Below are 19,826 nucleotides of genomic sequence, written 5' to 3'. Positions count from 1 at the left end.
CCCGAATCGCCAGTTTTCGGTGATTTAGATACCATTGAACTATCAAGGTAAAGGTTTCAAAACTTGATTAAGCTTAATATCAAGAATTGTGTGGTGGGGGGACTTGCTTAAGATGCTGCGCCAAACACACACAGAATGCACAAGGAGAAGCTCACTCAAGAGACAAGAAGAGAGGTGGAGGCTAAAACGTTTTCTTGCTGATTTCTTCTTCTTCTTCCACACACTGTACAATGTACACAAAGTATAGATAAGATACAACATAAAGGAAAGAGGCCTACTATGTCAAACAATGCATAACCGACTACACTAGTTGACTGGCACTATAACTATGCCAGCTGGGTGTAACAACCTAAATATAATAAGTAATGAGTCAGTGGCCATGTGAGAGTCATAATGACCACCCACGTGCAAAGTGTAAATGTGTGGACCCATCTAACCAGGTGGTCCATCATTAATGTTTGCATGTGTTGAGCTTGTCATCTCAACACTCCCCCTCAAGCTCAACTGCATCTCTGCAACTCCAAGTAAGCTTGAAAACTTTTGAAGCTTCAGTGCACCCAATGCCTTCGTGAAGATGTCAGCTATCTGGTCCTGTGTGTTGGCATACACCAAGTCAATCTCACTTGCTAGTACCTTCTCTCTCACAAAGTGGTAGTGTATCTAAATATGTTTTGTCCTGGCATGGAACACAGGGTTCCTAGCCAACTGTATACTGCTCATGTTCACAATAAATGAGAATTGGACCTTCCACCTGCACATCTAAATCATCCAATAACTTTTGTAGCCATACTACCTTACATGCGACAACAACAATACCTCTATACTTATCCTCTGTACTCGACAAAGCAACTCTAGATTGCTTTTTGCTACTCTAAGTAACTACTACACTACCAAGAGAGAACATGTATCTGTTGGTAGATCTTCTATCAGACATACTACCAGCCCAATCTGCATCTGTGTATCCAAACACGTGTACATCTACCCTTCTGTGCCATTGTCTCTTCTACAGTTGGAGGATCACTCACCTCTAGCTCCTTTTCTTCACCTGACACAAAATCATAGAGGCCTTTTCCAATAAGGAAGTTCGTAACACGGAACTTCCATGAAGGATAGTTGTTCTTGTCGAGCTTCTCAATGATGGGGTTTCCACTGTTCTCTACCATTATCACAAAACTGATACCAAACAGCAAGCAAATCTTCTGCAATCTTTCACAACACGTGCATAGCACTATATCAAGCAACCTTTTTCACTGATTCCTTAATAATACATGTAATCTGCAACTTGTTTGTAGATAAAACTTATGTTTCCTTCCTGCAAACACCTCAAAAATTACAGATTTCAATCTGTAACCTGCGCACCCACTTTCAGTCAATACAGTCGAAATCACAGTGTACCCTGAAACTGTTGTCAGCAACCTTGCGGCTCTAAAACGAGGCCTGAAATGACCTCGGATGGGCTTAGTTGAGTGGTGGGCTGCATGAGGAGGGGGGAGAGAGCCATGAAATGGCCACGTGTGGACCCCCCTCTCCCATCTGGGCTATATACAGCCCCCTAGTGAGAAGGGAAGGGAAGACTAGAGGTCGTTGTGTTGAAGGACGAGCTATGCTACGCCCTTGAAGAAGGAGGAAGCTGAGAGCTGTTAGCTGTGTGGAGTGAGAAAAGAGGGAAGTTTCGTAGACGCCATGCCGTGCCATGAGAAAAGGGGGAGGTGGAGGCGCACTGTTGCCGTTGCCAAGTCCGCTGCCAACTCCACCGTGACAGGCCGCCGCCATTTCCTGACAAGCCAACCATAAGAATTTCTTCTCCCCCTCTACGTAATTCTCCCAATTTCCTCTTCCTTTTTTTTTTCCACGTCAATTCTAACTAAAAGTCAGAAGCTTCGAAGGGGGATTCCTTAACCCCCATTCCCGCAAGGCCCCCATAAGTCCATTCCTAGCCCCCGCGATTTTAAAAGAAAAAAGAAGAAGCTCTTAAAGCCTCCATTCCCGTAAGCCCCATTCACAAGAGCCCTTTTTGCGAACCCCCTCATAAGGCCTCATTTTCCAAAACTCCATTCATAGAAGCCCCATTCCCAAGAACTTTGTAGGAGCCCCATTTCCACAAACCAAGCTCCAACCTCGCAAGGCCTCCCATAAGTCCAAATCCTGCAAGACGGTATTCTCAAGGATCTGCACTTCGGAAGGGCTCTCCTACCTACGAGGGAGAATGGCAATATCTTGAGGCTACGTACCAAGGCGAGCAAATTCACCGATCGCGTAAGGGAAAAGGCAACCCGAAAGACCATAATTACGCCCACGATGGCCCCCAAGAGGTCGCAACTCGCGCATGCAGGAGGTTCATCTCCTAGTATTCACATCGATATTTCCCCGAGCCCACAAGTCCAGGTTTTTTTTCTATTTTGATTTCACATGGAAGTATTGCATTACGCAAGATAATTTCATGGACTAGGAGCGTCTATGCATGTCAAATCCACCTAGCTAAAATGCAATTGGAAATAAAATTGGCTATTTGAAATTTACTAGAATTAGCTCATGATATGAAATTTGTCATTGGTATTTTCAATGGAATGAACGAAAAAAAACATAAGTTGTCTATGCATTTTAGGACCTTGTCAGTAAGTTGCTTTTTGTGCATTTCAAAGTGATGAGCCTAGAACAACTGTTTCCTATCATTATAGGGTTGAAATTATTAAAGTGCACCTTTGACTAGCACAGAAAGATTAATCGCATGTCACATTTTTAGAAAAATCGTATTTGTAATGATTCATTAGAGGAAGTTGTTATCAACTCTAGGAAATAGCAAAGCATGGAAATGATTCTATGGGCTTGCATGAAATAGGCTAACTCTAGCTTCAATTGGCATGAATTTCATTTAACTACATTGTAGTTAGGAAAGGATTGCATGTTGCACATTCGTCGTACACAAGAATTTCATTCATCAAAAATTGTATTTAGGGAAAGGCTGCATGGTTCATTTAAGCATGAAATCTTAAAATCTTAGAAAAAGAATGTGAGCATGATCCTTGAATGTAAGACCTAGTAGGTTCAATGGAAGTTATGCCGCAATGTAACATGCGTTTTGCTCTTAACGGGAAAAATTAGGGTTATTGGGAATCTAGTCATATGTAGAAGCAATGAATCGCGTGCTTACGTGAATTGTGACATGATGCAACTAGTTTTTCCCTTTTAGATCAAGTTAACATCTCTAGGAATGGTTTGTCCTTGTTGCAAGACAAGTAAATTTGATTATCTGAATCACCAGAACCGCAAGGGATTCGCATAGGATGGTTCAATTGATACGATAAATACCCCAAGTGCTAACTAGGGTATAGCACATTAAGGACTCAACCTAGTTTCGCACTTGTTGCCAAGTCGAAACCCTCATACCCAAAGGTCCTCCCCACATTCACAGAATGTAGGGACAATTGGACGCTCATGCATGAAATGATCTAGGGTTTCTATCAAAATAAACACTCATTCAAATGCTAAAACCCGGATTGAGTTGGAATCCCTAGGACCGAGCATTGATGGCCTAGTGCAATTAGGATTGGGTTGGAATCCCTAGGACCAAGCATTGACGGCCTAGTGCAATTAGGATTGGGTTGGGTAAGAAGACGCCCTAAAACACGCTTCTTGTCTAATCATAATTCCTTGACCAGAAAACACCGTTTAATGGGTGAAATGATCCCTTGAAATAGATGCGACACTTGTGCAACAAATTGCAACATCGCATGGTCTTGTGGTTTGATCACAAGGGAGTTGCCATTCCTTGGAATGAGGTTGATAGGTTCATGCACAAGTTTAACTTGCAAGAGGATGAGTAGTCATCCTCGTATATCACCTTTCTTGGGAAATTTTTCCAAGTTAAGGGAAATTAGGTATTTTCTTGGAAGCAAAGGATCGATCAATAATTTGGAGCGACATGGTCACCAGGATTTACTATTAATAAAACCTAAGATATTGGTTAACTTGGGTTAATAGGGTATGGCCCTAACCCAAGGACAAAAGGGTGAACAAAAAAACCCTTGGGGATCTTGCCAAGTTGCAATTGATCCCGGATCGAATGTTGGATGCATTCAGAGAGAAGGATTCACTCCTTAGTAGTTGAGCAAATAAACGACCATTGGAATTCATTGTGCTTGTAACAATTTAGGAGCACAGTTTGCATTGTTTACTCAAGGAACTAAAGGATGGAAAGATATTTAATGCTTCAGGTTGAAGGCCTGAAGGGAGAGGCAGCCTCAGTTACCCCCGACTGCCTGCCTGACCCTAACTAGGGGGGTTGTTAGCCGCGCTGGGAACGTGGATCGAACCTTTTGTGTGAGGTCTCTTCGTTGAGCACTACTTGGAATAGGAGGATGCTTGGGTGCTAGGGGGGCTCTGGCCATAAATCCCTTGCCTTCCGGGCCCTGCACAAGTGGCCAACGTGACTCCGGATTGGATCTCGAGACCCACAGACTAGTCTACGCATAGAATCTTAGATTAGTCATCCATGTGGATTGCTGGATAGCCTTTGGATTGCCTTCGGGCCAATTATGGATTAGCCTGCTGGTTGGGTTTTATGGATGTATTCCAAAGATAAATATGATAATCTGTTGAAAAGGAACTTGTTTGACATTGTTTTTCTATATCAAGTGCTAAGATTACGTGAAGGAACTAGTGTCTAACAAGCTAATTATGGAAGCTGCTTGATGCATGTCCAACTAAATGTGGTAGGTAATTAGACAACTAAAGCAACCTTAAGGAAAGTGCAGTGGATGTGGCCATGGGTCCGTCCTACGGATGGGTGGTTCTGCTTGGCCGGAAACTTTTCTCAATCAAAATGGACAGTAAAGGAGATCTTCCCAAAGGAAATGAACAACAAGGGTGCTAACCTAGAGCCTAGGTTATAAAAATCCGGATTTATGTTGTTTTAGGGGAACGAAATGGGTCTCTGCCTTATGGCAAAGAGGTCGAGCCTTGCATCCCTCTCGTTTCCCATTCTCCTTGAACCAAGTGCAGCATGAATTCGCTTCTGATCTGGCATTTTTGCGTAAAATAGTTTGCTTGGGGTTCGACGCTAGTTTTCGTTTAGGAAAATGACCATTAGGAGAAACCCTAATTCAGGCCGGTCCTAAGTGGAAACAGCCGAAATACTTCCGTACGTAGCAGATGCAGAAAGTCCTAGATCGCAAACCCCGTAACATTTCATGGGAGTGCCGGACGGATCTTTCTAGACTCTCTTTCCGATGGAGTGATAAGATGTGTCCTTAAAGGGAATAGGTGGACATGTTACAGTTGGTATCAAAGCAAACCAATGAAGGATTTGTCTTTATAAGAAATCTTAATAAATAGAAGTAAAGAAAATGTTGTTGTTAAGAACATTTCCTTACTTTCAATGATGTCTTGTTGAATTATGAAGCATAAAACAGGTTCTTAGTGTTCTGAGTCATGTTTACGACCGTGATGCATTCCTTAGATTATCAACAAAGGATCGATATGATGAACATCCTAGACCGTATTTATAATCCATTGCCTTGTACGTGAAACGAAGATGGACGAGTGACTTAGGAATCTACTACATAGCTGCCCACCGGTTTGTGTACCTTCGAACCAATCTAAAGAGAATCAAGTGGTTGGAGGACCTGAAGATCATGCAGCTATTCATTCTTTTTGAGGCTCACGTAAACACAACTTTACATGTCGAAGTCGGAGGGCGAGCTGAACTCATATGCATACGAGGAAGAGACTGACATAATTCCCGCCGACAGGATCAAGGTGTTGGGACACTACGAGAAGAATGGTTATCAAAGGAAGGGATATACTAATCTTTTGATTACTTATCGATTCCTGAAGATCCATGACCCGAAAACATACTATTATCCAATTCCCGTGGCTAAATGTAACACAACATTTTTCTCCCCGAACTAATGTACCGGTTTCTCTACCATCCCAGGAAATATTGTACTCCAAAAGGACTATGCCCATATAAATGAAATAAGATTTCTTTTTATCAATGTTTGTATTGTCTATGAGAATTGATACAAAGTTAAGTGGCTAGGTTTCTTGGGTGAAAGCTGAATTGGGTATGAAATATAATCATAATGATTAGCGAGATGTTAACATTAAGAATCCTCTACCCAGGCACAATCCTAGGTACAGATTCCTAATCCTTCCCCTACATCAAGTTAGGCCGTGATTCAAGAGAAGAAGTTTCTTCTGAAGTAGATCAAGCCGCAAGAATTTGACAGGAAGGGAAGGACTGTCCAAGCGGATCCTGAGATTTGGATAGAGTCCATGGAAGATTACTTTGAAGCAGCCAGTACTGCACCCACCAACCAACCAATGATCACCAAGCTGAAGCTCACCGGCAAAGCCAGGCTTTGGTGGAAGCAATGGTGCATAGATCAAGGGATCTTGAAATGATCCGTTATGTGCAAAAAGTTGAAAAAAGCTGAATAAGGAAGATATTTACCACTTGCGTATTGCGCACAGAAAATAAAGAGTTCTATGAGCTGAAACAGTTGGGTCTGGCTCTTGACGCATACTACTCAAAGTTTATCTCACTTTTGAAGTATGTGCCACAAATGGATATGACAGAACACGTGTCAAAATTTTGTCCCAGTTTAAACCCACCAGTGAACACCTGCCTCGAATCTATGCGGCCAATAGATCTACAGGACACACTCATTCGAGCTACACCCATAATTCAAGAAGTGCAAGCTAGGCCAAGAAGTAACAAGACTTGGTGTTATAATGATCATAACAAAGGAGCATATAGGCCCCAAGCAAAAAGAGTTGAAGGTCAAAACTGGGGACAAAGATAGAAAGCAAGGACCAATAATGTTAATAACTTTGTCCCTACCCAAAGTAATGGCTGCAATCTCCATTGTTTTCACTGCAATGAGCTCGGTCATTTCAAAAGGCAATGTCCCAAGCTTGGCGGAGGATAACGTCAAGCTTCTTTCCAAGGAACCGCCCGTGGCCAAGGAGCCGCCACTCGAGGCAGAGGAAGAACCGCCTGTGTTGCCAACACAAAATTGTGCGAAGAAGAAGACCCGACCATGGAAGCAGAGTTTGAGAGGGCAACAGTCCATGCCGCTCTTTGCAAGAAAGGCCCGAATCGCCAGTTTTTGGTGATTCAGACACCATCAAACTATCAAGGTAAAGGTTTCAAAACCTTGATTGATTGTGGTAGTACGCATTCCTTTATCTCACCAGCTTGTGCAAGAAGATTAGGAATAGCCACAGTAGAAGCACCCACCTTGCTTGTGGAATTAGTAAATGGTCGTGAGGTCACTTGTGCCAGGAAAATTGCTAAGGTGGAATTCTTCCTGCGAGGAAAGTCGACTTCGGTCAAATTCAGGGTCATGAACCTAGGTATCCATGAGTGTTTTCTCGGAATGGATTGGCTTAAACCTGGCTTAAACCTAATGACGTCCACATTCATTATGGAAAGGGCCAAGTTTCCTTTTGAAACTCTGAAGGGGAATTGGTCGCAAATCAAGGAGAGACTGGAAAGCTGAAGATTCAATTGGTCAAAGCATCTTGGATTGCAAAGGGAGTTAGAGAGGGACTACCTGTCTACTTGATTAAGCTTAATGTCAAGAATCGCATGGTAGGGGGACTTGCGCAAGATGCTGCGTTGAACACACATAGAATGCACAAGAAGAAGCTCACTCAAGAGACAAGAAGAGAGGTGGAGGCCAAAACGTTTTCTTGCTGATTTCTTCTTCTTCCTCCTCACACTTTACAATGTACAAAAAGTATAGATAATATACAACATAAAGAAAAGTGACCTACTAAGTCAAACAATGCATAATCGACTACACTAGTCGACTGGCGCTATAACTATGCAGTTGTAAATAGATGTAACAACCGGAATATAATGAGTAATGAGTTAGTGGCCATGTGAGAGTCATAATGACCACCAACATGCTAAGTGTAGACATGTGGATCCATCTAACTAGGAGGTCCATCATTAATGTCCGCATGTATTGAGCTTGTCATCTGAACACTTAGTAAGCTGGATCAGAAGCAGGAGTCTAGTGAAGAACCTTCATGGCTAAAGGAGTACGTGGACGTATTTCCTAAAGAGCTAACAAAACTTCGCCTCAAAGGGAAGTTTATCATGAGATCAAGCTAGTGCCGAGAGCTGCGCCAATTGCAAAGAGAACTTATAGAATGTCCATCCCAGAAGCAATTGAGCTGAGGGAGAAACTTAAGCAACTATTAGATTAGGGCTACATCCGTCCAAGCAGTTCACCATGGGGAGCCCCACTGTTGTTCCAGAAGAAGAAAGATGGAACACTTCAACTGTGTATTGATTACAGAGGGTTGAATCAATCAACGATTAAGAACAAGTACCCTATTCCTAGAATAGACGAACTTCTTGACCATCTTCAGGGTGCCAAGATCTTCTCCAAGATTGATCTTAGGTCTGATTACTATCAAATAAGAATCAAGGAAGAAGATATCCCAAAGACGGCCTTCAACACAAGATATGGACACTTTGAATTCCTAGTCATGTCATTCGGGCTTACAAATACACATGCCACCTTCAACAGGTTAATGCAGAATATATCTTGATGACTTCGTACTCGTCTTCTTCAATGACACCTTAGTCTATTCCAAACAGGAAGAAGATCATGAACCCCAGCTTCGCATTGTCCTTGAGACAATGAGGGCACACAAGATTTATGCTAAGATAAAGAAGTGTGCATTTTTCAAATGTTAGATTGAATATCTGGGATTCATTGTATCAACGGAAGGAATCTCAATTGATCCAGCATGTTCTAGAATGGCCAATACCAACAAATGTCAAAGAAATACGCAGTTTTCTTGGATTGACAGGATGGTATAGGGTCTTCATCAAATACTATTCTTTGCTTGCAACACGTCTAATGGATTTACTGAAGAAATAAACATCCATTGCATGGTCAACTGTCGAACAATCTAGCTTTGATAGGTTAAACCAAAGTTTGATATCAGCACCTTGTTGAGATATCGAGCTCCACTCGTGATATGCAAGGGTGACAGTTGTGCATTTATGTCACCGACTTGTTAGCTGTAGATGCGGTTGGTACACCGCCCATGAATAATAGCTACATGACAGTTATCCTTATCTACTCTAGTTCGTGGCTCAGTTAATATGCCACCTTAGTTAGTTGAGTTTGGTTTGAGACCCATATATAGGGTTCTTTTATTTCTTTGTACCAAAAAAAAGTTCTTTTGGCTTACACAACTAAGAAGAGGAAAACTATTTTCAGCCTCCACCCTTGTGTGTATTCCCCCATTGTGCAAGCAAGAAAGCTACAAGTGAGACTCCTTCCTTCTCTCCCACAATCTTGACATGGTATCAGAGCCTTGTTCGTGGTAAGGAGCTCAAGAAAGCAAGCCAAGCTCGCGGTGTTCTGGTAAGAGGAGCAGTGTTGCTTTCATTTTCTGTTTTGGGAGCAAGTCTCTGCAGGCAGCACAGCCGGAAAGTATAAGAGTGCATTGTCTCAGGTTGAGACTCCCTTCTCTGTGAAGCAAGAGGGCAGTATATGCTGCGGGTAAGGGCTTTAGCCCTTGGCAAACCTGTTTTTTTTATTTGAGGCCATTTCGGGGCCTGTTTTGGAGGCGGAAGTTTTTTGCACGCACTCAGGAAAAGGCCCTGTTTTATGCTGTGCGACTCCTGTTCTACAGGTCGATGAAAAGTTACCACAGAAGTTGCATTGTATGCTTGTGTACAGAGACATTGGGAGTTATAGAATCATCCTTGGTTCCTGTTTATGCAAAATCGTCACTAGGAAGTAGCTGTGTGGTCAAATACCACTTTCGCCAGTTTTGCAGATTTGGCCTTATGAGGGTGAAGCTGTGTTTTTTGCAGTGACAGAGTGTTTTGTAATGGCGTCTGATTCTCTTTCATAGATTGTAACTGAAAAGCTTGACAAGAACAACTTTCAAGCATGGAAGTTTAGAATGACGAATTTCCTTATGGGAAAAGGATACTGGGAATTTGTTGCAGGAAATGAAGAAGAACCAGTTCTTCCTGATGTTCCCAATCAACAACAAATGCAGGTATTTAAAGCGTGGCATGAGAGAGCCAAGAAAGTTATGTAATGGCTGTCTATCAGCATTTCAGACTCTATGATTGTGCATATTCAGGATGCAAGTACGCCAAAGGAGACATGGGATACTTTGTCAAAAATGTATAGCACAAATACTCAAGCCAGGAAAATGCAGCTCAAGCAAGAGTTGCATAATGTGCAAAGAGAAAATATGAGCATCAATGACTACCACATGAAGGTGAAGAAGATTGCAGATGCACTTGCTTCCATTGGGTCGCCAGTGGAAGATGATGATTTAGTTTCTATGACCTTGAATGGTCTAGGAAAGGATTATGCACAGTTCCGAACATCCATTTCCGTCCGTGAAAGATTTCCTGATTTTGAGGAGTTCATTGCTCTTCTAATTTCCGAGGAGCAGAGAAATGGTGGTGCATCTTCTTCAGGAGGAACTTCAAAAGAAGTTGTCTTTTACTCAAATGCTGGAAGAGGTAGAGGCAGAGGTAGAAGAGGCCGATTTGGAGGCCGTGGTAGAAATTAGAATTTGCAGCAAACTCAAGAAAACCAGTCCTATGGAGGAGGACGTGGTAACTCTAGAGGCAGGGGGAGCCAAAGAGGTCGTGGTGGATGGCAAAGAGACCAAAATTCAAACAGTAATATTGAATGCTACTACTGTGGTAAAATGGATCATATGGCTAAAGACTGCTATAAAAAGCAGAATGACATCATGAATGGAAAACTGCAATAAGGGAATTATGCATCTTCTAGTAGACAGGCTGATGACAGAAATGAGCATTTGTTTATGGTGCAGCACATGAATAATTCTATGACAAGTGCAGAAGAAAGCAACATGTATGGTATGTTGACTCAGGTGCATCAAACCACATGACAGGTCATGCAGAATGGATAGAGGATGCAAGGAAAATGGAAAAACTAGGATTTGTGGAGATTGGTGATGATACTGCACATCCTATTGTGCAGATTGGAAAAATTCCTTTATCTATGGAGGATGGGAAAAAGAAATACATGTCAGATGTATTTCATGTCCCGAATATCACCAAGAATCTAGTTTATGTTGGTCAAATGATTGAGAGGGCTTGCAGGTCAGATTTAATCCTCATGGATGCTTTGTTGAGGATATGAAAAATAAAGGTCGCTTGATAGCAAAAGGAAAGAAGAAGGGCAGAATGTTTACATTGGATGCAGACATGCCTGAATTGAGTGCAGCAATGTTTGCACATGGGACCGGTGTAGTTGTAGATATTGATACCTGGCATAAACGCATTGGTCATGTTAATGTATAGCGACTTAAATCAATGCAGGCCCAAAATATTGTTGCATGATTGCCTAAATTTAAGGTTACAGAAATGCATAAGGTATGTGAAGCCTGTCAGTTTGGAAAACATGCAAGGAAACCATTTCCTAGACATGTTCAAGAGAGTAAGAAGCCATTGGAATTAATCCACTCTGATGTGTGAACTACTAAAGCTGCATCTCTTGGAGGCTGTCATTATTTTGTTACTTTTATTGATGACTATAGCAGAAAAGTTTGGGTGTATTTTATGAAAAAGAAAAGTGAAGTTTTTGGGCATTTCAAAACTCTTAAAGCTATGGTTGAAAAAGAAACATGCCTGCAAATAAAATGCCTAAGGTCAGATGGAGGGGGAGAGTACCTCTCAAATGAGTTTGCAAGGATCCTGCAGGAGCATGGCATAAAGCAACAATATTCATGCAGTCATACCCCACAACAAAATGGAATTGTAGAAAGGAAAAATAGGCATATTGGAGAGGTATCTCGTGCCATGCTCAATGAAAAAGACTTGCCAAATTTTTACTGGGCTGAAGCAGTTGCTACAGCAGTCTACATAATGAACAGGACTCCCACTGCAGCAATACATGGCATGATTCCAGAGGAGAGGTATACTGGTAGGAAACCAGATATTTCTCATTTGAAAATTTTTGGTTGCATTGCCTATGTTCATGTGCCAAATGAGTTGAGATCCAAGTTGGATCCAAAAGCTAAGAATTGCATCTTTATTGGTTATTCTCTGCAGCAAAAAGGGTATAGATGCTATAACCCTTCTACTTGTAAGCATACAGTGAGAAGAGATGTTGTTTTTGATGAGATGAGCAGCTGGTATAAACCAGTAAATGTGATTGATGATGTAGATGCACAAAATGGTAATGCTGCACAGAACTCACAGCAGCAGTCACAAGATATTAGTGGACCTGGAGCATCCTCTAGCAGTGGTTCACATTCTTCGCCATGGACAGGCAGATTGAGATCAGGAGAATCTTCTCAAAGCAACGCAGATAGTGGTATGCAGGTATCACGAAAAGGAAAAGAGAAGGTAGATCATCCCATGTTTGATGCGAATGCAGGTCACTCTTATGTGGATGGTGAATCCAGTGGCTCAGAACAGAGCATTGATGATGAGTTGGGTATTCCTTCTATTGTTACACCTGGAGTAAGGAAGATCAGGGATGTTTTGAGAGCACCTGGGAGTGAACCTACTTTGCACAAGTCTACCAGAGCTAGGTATCTTGTGGATAGGCTGAAATATGATGGATTTACAGCCATTCACTATGCATATATGGTCAAAGTGATACAGGAACCATAACCCACTTATTTTGAGCAAGCCATGGGAAAAGAAAAATGGGAGAAAGCCATGGATGAAGAAATGGATGCCTTGGAAGCAAATTCTACATGGGAGTTGGTATCTTTGCCTAAAGGTAAAAATGCAATTGGCTGTAAGTGGGTTTATAAGGTGAAGCACAATGCAGATGGTTCTGTGAATAGATGCAAGGCAAGATTAGTAGTCAAGGGGTATGCACAAACATATGGTATTGACTATGAAGAAACATTCAGTCCGGTTGCAAGGATGGCAACCGTAAGAGCAGTCATTGCTATGGCTGCATCAAAGGGATTGTCTTTACATCAAATGGATGTAAAGAATGCCTTCTTGCATGGTGATTTGCAAGAAGAGGTCTATATGGAGCAGCCACCAGGTTATGTGCATGCTGTTCATCCTGAGTTTGTTTGCAGGTTGAAGAAAGCCTTGTATGGCTTGAAGCAAGCACCTAGAGCATGGTCTGACAAGATAGGACAGTATCTTGTCACTATTGGCTTTCAGATTTCGAAGGCAGATTTCTCACTTTATGTGAGAAAAATAGAGAAATGTATTATGCTACTTGTCATTTATGTTGATGATTTGATTATGATAGGTGACAGTGATGAGATTGAGGTGATTAGATCACCAAGTGGGATACAACTCTTGCAGAGGCAGTATGGATTGGACATGCTGTCCAAATATGGGATGACAGGCTATAAGCCTATTTCAGTTCCTTTGGAGCAGAATGTGAAGCTGAGCGCAGATAGAGGTGAGCTTCTGGAAGACCCTACTATGTACAGACGCATAGTAGGAAGCTTGATTTATATGACTATTACCAGGCCAGATTTAAGCTATGCTATTGGATTGGTAAGTCAGTTTATGCAGGCTCCAAGGAAATCGCATTTTGATGCGGCTAGACGCATACTCAGGTATGTGAAGTCCACATTGTAGTATGGACTATTTTATGAGACTGGGGTTCAGATACAGCTGCATGGATACACTGATGCTGATTGGGCTGGTAGTATTTTTTATAGACGATCTACCAGTGGATATGTGTTCTCTTTTGGGAGTGCTGCAGTCACTTGGAGCAGCAAGAAACAGCCTACAGTTGCCTTGTCGAGCACAGAGGCTGAGTACAGGGGTGCAGCAATGGCTGCATGTGAGGTAGCTTGGTTGCATAAGCTACTTTATGATATGCATCAGTCTACAGATGGGCCAGTTGTCATTTATTGTGACAACATGAGTAGTATACACTTGGCAAATAACCCAGTCTATCATGCTAGAACAAAGCACATTGAGGTGCATTATCACTATGTGCGGGAGAGGGTTTTACTAGGTCTTATTGATCTAGTTTATGTTAGCACAGAGGATCAGGTAGCTGACATATTTACGAAGGCATTGGGCGCAGAGAAGCTGTGCAAGTTCAGAGACCTGCTTGGTGTGCAGGAATTGGGATTGAGCTCGAGGGGGAGTGTTGAGATATCGAGCTACATTCGTGATATGCCAGGGTGACTGTTGTGCATTTATGTCACCGACTTGTTAGCTGTAGATGCGGTTGGTACACCGCCCATGAATAATAGCTACATGACAGCTATCCTTATCTACTCTAGTTCGTGGTTCAGTTAGTATGCCACCTTAGTTAGTTGAGTTTGGTTTGAGACCCATATATAGGGTTCTTCTATTTCAGATTTGAGCTATGCTGTTGGATTGGTAAGTCAGTTTATGCAGGCTCCAAGGAAACCGCATTTGGATGCAGCTAGACGCATACTCAGGTATGTGAAGTCCACATTGCAGTATGGACTATTTTATGAGACTGGGGTTCAGATACAGTTGCATGGATACACTGATGCTGATTGGGCTGGTAGCATTTCTGATAGACGATCTACCAATGGATATGTGTTCTCTTTTGGGAGTGCTAGTTATCATCCATGCTCTAAAGCTTTGGAGACACTTCCTGTTGGGTAACAAGTTTACTCTAGTGACAAATCATAAAAGTCTCAAGTGAATCTTTACCTAGAATGAGCTCAACATGAGGCAACATCGGTGGATTGAAGTGCTGGAGGAGTATGATTCTAAAATCAAATACCGACCTAGAAAGGAGAATGTAGTTGCTGATACACTCAGTCCGCAAGACATTCCTTAATTCTCTAATCTTGCAAAATCCATCAACATCTAGATCTCTAGCCACAAAGGTATCCATGCCAAACAACCCAATACTTAAGCTAGCTAAAGAAGAAGCATGCCATGATCCAACCTATCAAAAGATGCTAAGGGAGATCCCTATCAAGGATCAGGACCAAAAGCTACAAGCTAAGCATCATGAATTCTCTATCAATAGTTGACTTGTCTACTATAGAATGAGATTATGTATACCGGCAAGCCAGTCGCTCAAGTAGAAGATACTGTGGGAAGCTCATGATTCCCCTTTCTCAGGACATCCCGGCTATTCCAAGACTCTCAATGCAGTCCGGAAGAGCTACTTTTGGGAGAGGCTTAAAGGTGACGTTCTCAAATATGTCACCGAGTGTTTGTCTTGTCAACGTATTAAGGCCGAACATATCAAAATTCCAGGAAAATTGCAACCACTTGACATTCCCCAAATGAAATGGGAACTCATCAGTATGGACTTTGTTGTTGACCTACCCCAAATTCAGGGAGGATACAACTCCATTATTCCTGTTAAGACAAACTATAAAGCATCAGACATTGCAAGGTTGTTTATCAAGGAGATATTCAAGCTACATGGGTTGCCCAGAAGAATCATTCGTGATCGTGATTCTCTCTTCACATCACACTTCAGGAGAGCTATCTTTGAAGCCATTGGGACTCAACTCTGTTTTAGTACAGCTTACCATCCCCAAACTGATGGTCAAACGGAGCGAGTCAACCAAGTCATCGAGGATATACTAAGGGCACACTGTTGCCGTGAACCAAAAAGGTAGATTCAATACTTGCCACTGGTTGAGTTTTCCTACAATGCTTCTTACCAACAAAGCATTCAGATGACCCCTTTCCAAGCATTGTATGGACATGACTGCCGAAGTCCTTTAAACTTCTCAGATCCAACCTTGAGGGTTGAAGCTTCAAGGCAGATGCTGGAAGAGATGGATGACCAAATGAAGTGAATAAGACAGGACATCCAGGCCGCGAAGGATAGGCTGAAGGCATACACGGATTTGAAATGTCAAGATAGAACCTTCAACGAAGGAGACATGGTCTTCATTTGCGTATGCCCAAAGAAGAGTTCCCTATCCTTAGGAGATTGCAAGAAGCTAAGTCCAAGGTATTGTGGACCATACAAGATCCTCAAGTGCCTAGGACCCAATGGTTATAGACTGCAACTCCCTGAGAACCTAAGGGTTCATAATGTATTCCATATCAACCTACTAAAGAAGTATGTACCTAATCCTAGCCATGTACTTGATGACCAACAAGTTGTAATGCCTAGCCAAGGAGTCCTTTAGCTACGGCGTGACAGGATAAGCTTGAGAGAATGCCTCGTCTAGTGGAAAGATTATCCCGAAGAGGATGCCACTTGGATGGATGAAAGCACTCTCAACCAACAATACCCCTAGTTCCTCTTGAGATGAGGACATCTCGATTCCTCCAAGGGGGAGAGAATGTAATATTTTCGCTTAAAAAGTATTACTAAACCCGACTTCCTGTGCACCGCATGAAACTCGTGCAAATATTACTTTCTGTATTGGAATTACCAACATTATAATTTGTAACCTGCATGTGAGAAATCTAGACCTCTGCATTGGCAAACCGAGCCCGGGGATTCAAAATCGCATAAATCACAGGGAAACACCCTCTTGGGAGGGGGTTAAGTGGGTAATGTGCAATTAATTGCAATTTTCTTAATATATTTATCCCTTTTCCCCCAGCCGATGCATGGCTGGAGGAGAGGGAATGTGGGGAGATGGGCTTAGTTGAGTGGTGGGCTGCATGAGAAGGGGGGGAGGGAGCCATGCAATGGCCACGTGTGGAGCTCCCCTCTCCCCCGTGGGCTATATAAACCCCCCTAGTGGGAAGGGAAGGGAGGACTAGAGGTCTTTGTGCTGAAGGATGGGCTGTGCTATGCCGTTGAAGAAGGAGGAAGCAGAGAGCTGCCAGCTGTGTGGAGTGAGAAAAGAGGGAAGTTGCATAGACGCCATGCCGCACTGTGAGCAAAGGGGGAGGTGGAGGCGCACTGCTGCCACCAAGAGTGCTGCCAGCTCCGTCGTGACAGGCCACCGCCATTTCCAGACGAGCAAACCATAAGAATTTCTTTTTCCCTCGTACGTAATCCTCCCAATTTCCTCTTCCTTTTTTTTTCCACGTCAATTCTGACTAAAAGTCAGAAGCTTCTTCTAAGAAGATTCTAAGGGGGCTTACGAAGGCATGCAAATCCATTAAATCAGTGCTGGAGTAAAGCGTGACAAGGTGTTGAATTTCATCTATGGGAGTGGCTATCTGTTGTTTAACTGAAGGGGGGACTTTGAATAGTAGGAAGGATGGTTCAGTAGTGATCCTCTTTGGCTGCTAGAGAAGAGCAGGTTAGTGAGGATTTCCGAAGTCAAAGCTTGGGGACGAGGACAATCCGATCATTGCTAGTGGATAACACCTTGCCTTTGGGGGCATATTGCCGCTACCGGACAACCGTATAAAATAAGGAGCATATAGATAGCTAGGAACCCAATGTTATATCTTAGAAGAAATCACATTGAGGCGCATTACGACTTTGTGAGAGAGCAAGTACTTGCAAAAGATATTAACTTGGTATATGTTAGCACATAGGATCAAATGTTAGGGATAAAATATCTAACATTTTCACTAAGGCATTGGGTATAGAAAATCATTTACATAGAGTTGCAGAGATATAGTTGAGCTTGAGGGGAAGTGTGGAGATGGCAAGCTCAACATACACAAATATTGATAATGAACTACCTAGTTAGATGGGTTTACATGTTTACACTTAGCATGTCGTTGGTTATTATGATCTTCATATGGCCATTGACTTATCACTTATATATTTGGTTTGTTGCACACACCTACAACTGGCATAGTTATAGCACGAGTCGATTAATATAGCCAATTATACATTGTTTATCTTAGTAGGGCACTTTCCTTTATGTTGTGAATTATCTATACTTTGTGTACATTGTATTGTGTAAGAGATATCCTCATCAAGTAAATCATGTATATCATAAACTACATTAGTATCTACAATATCCTCTATCAAAGGATCCTATCTTATTCCCCTATGTGTAGTGTTGGAAATAATTGAATTCTTAGCCAATAGAATGACCTTTCTAGCCTCAAGCATCCCAGTTTCAGCTTTAGCCTACTTTAAAATAGCAATGGACTCATTAGTAAACTCTAATTGAATCCTTTGCAAAACCATATTCTCATTAACTTGCATCATGGTTGAGTGATCTCTTCCACAAAAAATACATTTTTCTCTTAATAATATTTATAAATTTATAATGAAATTCACACTTGTCAAACCCTAGCACCTTGACAAGCGTAAACTCCACCCATCTATTAACAATGCGTTCCTCAAGTACTTTCTTGATATTAGTCACGCAGTTTCTATGTCGGGCTGCAACTTATAGCTAGACAGTTTTCCTTTCTTCTTTGTTTCTTGCTTCTTTTCGTGTAGTACACCTATTCCATTATGTATTAGGAGTGACCCGTGTCATTCTCTTTGAGATACTTTCCTCACTCTCATCCCTCTTTCTCTTTTCTTCCACAACTATATCTTTATTTTGAACTTTTATCAAATATTCGTAGGCAAAAAAAGAGTCCACTAGAGCATCCCAACTTATCATACCCCGATAATCTAACTAGCGCACACCTATCAAATTAGCCTCAGAAACCTTTTCTTTCTCTACAAAATTGATGGCACATGTCTAAAATTTAGACGTGGTAACATCCATACATTTGGGGGGAGATTTGTTAATAATTAAATCATATGTAATAGCATCTATGACTGCAAATTCATTTCTTGCTACCAGTTTCTCAATATGCTTATGTACGCCACCTTTGCCAAAGTTTGGGTCAAGAGACAAACCTGTCTCTATTGAATGGATCTTACAATCCTTCCAAAAGATCAAAACTTTGGCTTGCATATTATGATAAGATGCACACTTGTGCCTCTCATGTTGAGGGCTATCACACCATATATACCTACATATAAACCCATCTCATGAAGGTTTTGGGGCTATTGCTCAATCCCTTTCTTCACCTTTTCATCCAATTTTGTAAACTTCAACTAAAGATCACATTTTCTCTTCAATATCTCATCCATAACCACATCTTTTACAGTTGAAGCAATAGGTACTGGAGGAACAACAATAGAAACATATGTCTTAGCTCTAATTTTTGCTAGAGGTGGTAGGAAAGAAAGTTTGTAAATTAGATTAAAGAAAACTTTTAACAAGATCTCGTAACGAGAATTCCACACAGTATATTCTAACTCTTAATAAACCCTTCTTTGTATAACTCAACAAAATCAATCAAGCCAATAAACTTTATATCCAAGACGATGGCTTAAATAAAAATATTCCTATGATAATATCTCAAATTATTATCTTAGCTGAAAAGGAGCTTATACTAGTAATACGAAGCACTTTGGTCAAAACAATGCTTCTGGATCACTCTAAATAGCCTAGATGATGCATTGAAAACTCTTGAATTCCTTGATAAATCACATTTCTTTTCACTATCAAGACTCACCTACAATGGTAAATATTCAATAATATAAGTCTATCCTAAAATTATATTTGCTTGGGGGCAAGTATTTTGGGAAGAAAGCACCTATATCAAGCCACTCACACTTAAATTCTTTGCTTAATCACTTCCACCTTATATTGTTATGTATATTATTGTTGAAACATGGATCTAGGACATCATGGAAATGTGGAAGCTATGGAGGTTGAAAGATGAAAACCAAACTAATGAAGACATAGACAAAGACAAGACCAACCATCACACAAGTGAATTAGGTTCCAAGATTCAGACTTGGACTCATAAACACAATCTTGTGTGTGGACAATGACACAGACACTTTACTGGAAATAAAAGAGTACTATCACTCATTGAAAAAACAAATCAAGTACAATGCTTTATATGAAAGTCTAGGCAACACATCCTCCCATTGTGCTTATGGGATTCTTGTCCTAAGCCCTCATTGCTCCATCCA

Source organism: Lygodium microphyllum, chromosome 11, assembly GCF_053477565.2.
Source record: "Lygodium microphyllum isolate KBCC chromosome 11, Lygodium_microphyllum_v1.1.10, whole genome shotgun sequence".
Classification (NCBI taxonomy): Eukaryota; Viridiplantae; Streptophyta; class Polypodiopsida; order Schizaeales; family Lygodiaceae; genus Lygodium; species Lygodium microphyllum.
The sequence above is the reverse complement of the archived record's forward strand: the minus strand, read 5'-3'. Positions refer to the sequence as shown.